This window comes from Botryllus schlosseri, chromosome 11, assembly GCF_051294905.1.
Source record: "Botryllus schlosseri isolate E-star chromosome 11, Bs_hap1, whole genome shotgun sequence".
NCBI lineage: Eukaryota > Metazoa > Chordata > Ascidiacea > Stolidobranchia > Styelidae > Botryllus > Botryllus schlosseri.
This window is the reverse complement of record NC_137246.1, coordinates 11564182-11568650: the sequence shown is the minus strand read 5'-3', so window position 1 is coordinate 11568650 and position 4469 is coordinate 11564182.

Here is a 4469-nt window from a genome sequence, read left to right as displayed (position 1 = left end):
CATCGATTGCACGCAATAACTTTTCCCTGGCTATTGTACTTAGAGAGATATTGGCATACTTTGACATTTTGGGGGGTATGAAATTTACCAAGATTTCTCTATGTTCCCGAAGGCCTAGAACTACAATTCCGGTATCAGAGTGTCTAACTCTGAAAGTTACATCGATTGCACGCAATAACTTTTCCCTGGCTATTGTACTTAGAGAGATATTGGCATACTTTGACATTTTGGGGGGTATGAAATTTACCAAGATTTCTCTATGTTCCCGAAGGCCTAGAACTACAATTCCGGTATCAGAGTGTCTAACTCTGAAAGTTACATCGATTGCACGCAATAACTTTTCCCTGGCTATTGTACTTAGAGAGATATTGGCATACTTTGACATTTTGGGGGGTATGAAATTTACCAAGATTTCTCTATGTTCCCGAAGGCCTAGAACTACAATTCCGGTATCAGAGTGTCTAACTCTGAAAGTTACATCGATTGCACGCAATAACTTTTCCCTGGCTATTGTACTTAGAGAGATATTGGCATACTTTGACATTTTGGGGGGTATGAAATTTACCAAGATTTCTCTATGTTCCCGAAGGCCTAGAACTACAATTCCGGTATCAGAGTGTCTAACTCTGAAAGTTACATCGATTGCACGCAATAACTTTTCCCTGGCTATTGTACTTAGAGAGATATTGGCATACTTTGACATTTTGGGGGGTATGAAATTTACCAAGATTTCTCTATGTTCCCGAAGGCCTAGAACTACAATTCCGGTATCAGAGTGTCTAACTCTGAAAGTTACATCGATTGCACGCAATAACTTTTCCCTGGCTATTGTACTTAGAGAGATATTGGCATACTTTGACATTTTGGGGGGTATGAAATTTACCAAGATTTCTCTATGTTCCCGAAGGCCTAGAACTACAATTCCGGTATCAGAGTGTCTAACTCTGAAAGTTACATCGATTGCACGCAATAACTTTTCCCTGGCTATTGTACTTAGAGAGATATTGGCATACTTTGACATTTTGGGGGGTATGAAATTTACCAAGATTTCTCTATGTTCCCGAAGGCCTAGAACTACAATTCCGGTATCAGAGTGTCTAACTCTGAAAGTTACATCGATTGCACGCAATAACTTTTCCCTGGCTATTGTACTTAGAGAGATATTGGCATACTTTGACATTTTGGGGGGTATGAAATTTACCAAGATTTCTCTATGTTCCCGAAGGCCTAGAACTACAATTCCGGTATCAGAGTGTCTAACTCTGAAAGTTACATCGATTGCACGCAATAACTTTTCCCTGGCTATTGTACTTAGAGAGATATTGGCATACTTTGACATTTTGGGGGGTATGAAATTTACCAAGATTTCTCTATGTTCCCGAAGGCCTAGAACTACAATTCCGGTATCAGAGTGTCTAACTCTGAAAGTTACATCGATTGCACGCAATAACTTTTCCCTGGCTATTGTACTTAGAGAGATATTGGCATACTTTGACATTTTGGGGGGTATGAAATTTACCAAGATTTCTCTATGTTCCCGAAGGCCTAGAACTACAATTCCGGTATCAGAGTGTCTAACTCTGAAAGTTACATCGATTGCACGCAATAACTTTTCCCTGGCTATTGTACTTAGAGAGATATTGGCATACTTTGACATTTTGGGGGGTATGAAATTTACCAAGATTTCTCTATGTTCCCGAAGGCCTAGAACTACAATTCCGGTATCAGAGTGTCTAACTCTGAAAGTTACATCGATTGCACGCAATAACTTTTCCCTGGCTATTGTACTTAGAGAGATATTGGCATACTTTGACATTTTGGGGGGTATGAAATTTACCAAGATTTCTCTATGTTCCCGAAGGCCTAGAACTACAATTCCGGTATCAGAGTGTCTAACTCTGAAAGTTACATCGATTGCACGCAATAACTTTTCCCTGGCTATTGTACTTAGAGAGATATTGGCATACTTTGACATTTTGGGGGGTATGAAATTTACCAAGATTTCTCTATGTTCCCGAAGGCCTAGAACTACAATTCCGGTATCAGAGTGTCTAACTCTGAAAGTTACATCGATTGCACGCAATAACTTTTCCCTGGCTATTGTACTTAGAGAGATATTGGCATACTTTGACATTTTGGGGGGTATGAAATTTACCAAGATTTCTCTATGTTCCCGAAGGCCTAGAACTACAATTCCGGTATCAGAGTGTCTAACTCTGAAAGTTACATCGATTGCACGCAATAACTTTTCCCTGGCTATTGTACTTAGAGAGATATTGGCATACTTTGACATTTTGGGGGGTATGAAATTTACCAAGATTTCTCTATGTTCCCGAAGGCCTAGAACTACAATTCCGGTATCAGAGTGTCTAACTCTGAAAGTTACATCGATTGCACGCAATAACTTTTCCCTGGCTATTGTACTTAGAGAGATATTGGCATACTTTGACATTTTGGGGGGTATGAAATTTACCAAGATTTCTCTATGTTCCCGAAGGCCTAGAACTACAATTCCGGTATCAGAGTGTCTAACTCTGAAAGTTACATCGATTGCACGCAATAACTTTTCCCTGGCTATTGTACTTAGAGAGATATTGGCATACTTTGACATTTTGGGGGGTATGAAATTTACCAAGATTTCTCTATGTTCCCGAAGGCCTAGAACTACAATTCCGGTATCAGAGTGTCTAACTCTGAAAGTTACATCGATTGCACGCAATAACTTTTCCCTGGCTATTGTACTTAGAGAGATATTGGCATACTTTGACATTTTGGGGGGTATGAAATTTACCAAGATTTCTCTATGTTCCCGAAGGCCTAGAACTACAATTCCGGTATCAGAGTGTCTAACTCTGAAAGTTACATCGATTGCACGCAATAACTTTTCCCTGGCTATTGTACTTAGAGAGATATTGGCATACTTTGACATTTTGGGGGGTATGAAATTTACCAAGATTTCTCTATGTTCCCGAAGGCCTAGAACTACAATTCCGGTATCAGAGTGTCTAACTCTGAAAGTTACATCGATTGCACGCAATAACTTTTCCCTGGCTATTGTACTTAGAGAGATATTGGCATACTTTGACATTTTGGGGGGTATGAAATTTACCAAGATTTCTCTATGTTCCCGAAGGCCTAGAACTACAATTCCGGTATCAGAGTGTCTAACTCTGAAAGTTACATCGATTGCACGCAATAACTTTTCCCTGGCTATTGTACTTAGAGAGATATTGGCATACTTTGACATTTTGGGGGGTATGAAATTTACCAAGATTTCTCTATGTTCCCGAAGGCCTAGAACTACAATTCCGGTATCAGAGTGTCTAACTCTGAAAGTTACATCGATTGCACGCAATAACTTTTCCCTGGCTATTGTACTTAGAGAGATATTGGCATACTTTGACATTTTGGGGGGTATGAAATTTACCAAGATTTCTCTATGTTCCCGAAGGCCTAGAACTACAATTCCGGTATCAGAGTGTCTAACTCTGAAAGTTACATCGATTGCACGCAATAACTTTTCCCTGGCTATTGTACTTAGAGAGATATTGGCATACTTTGACATTTTGGGGGGTATGAAATTTACCAAGATTTCTCTATGTTCCCGAAGGCCTAGAACTACAATTCCGGTATCAGAGTGTCTAACTCTGAAAGTTACATCGATTGCACGCAATAACTTTTCCCTGGCTATTGTACTTAGAGAGATATTGGCATACTTTGACATTTTGGGGGGTATGAAATTTACCAAGATTTCTCTATGTTCCCGAAGGCCTAGAACTACAATTCCGGTATCAGAGTGTCTAACTCTGAAAGTTACATCGATTGCACGCAATAACTTTTCCCTGGCTATTGTACTTAGAGAGATATTGGCATACTTTGACATTTTGGGGGGTATGAAATTTACCAAGATTTCTCTATGTTCCCGAAGGCCTAGAACTACAATTCCGGTATCAGAGTGTCTAACTCTGAAAGTTACATCGATTGCACGCAATAACTTTTCCCTGGCTATTGTACTTAGAGAGATATTGGCATACTTTGACATTTTGGGGGGTATGAAATTTACCAAGATTTCTCTATGTTCCCGAAGGCCTAGAACTACAATTCCGGTATCAGAGTGTCTAACTCTGAAAGTTACATCGATTGCACGCAATAACTTTTCCCTGGCTATTGTACTTAGAGAGATATTGGCATACTTTGACATTTTGGGGGGTATGAAATTTACCAAGATTTCTCTATGTTCCCGAAGGCCTAGAACTACAATTCCGGTATCAGAGTGTCTAACTCTGAAAGTTACATCGATTGCACGCAATAACTTTTCCCTGGCTATTGTACTTAGAGAGATATTGGCATACTTTGACATTTTGGGGGGTATGAAATTTACCAAGATTTCTCTATGTTCCCGAAGGCTTAGAACTACAATTCCGGTATCAGAGTGTCTAACTCTGAAAGTTACATCGATTGCACGCAAT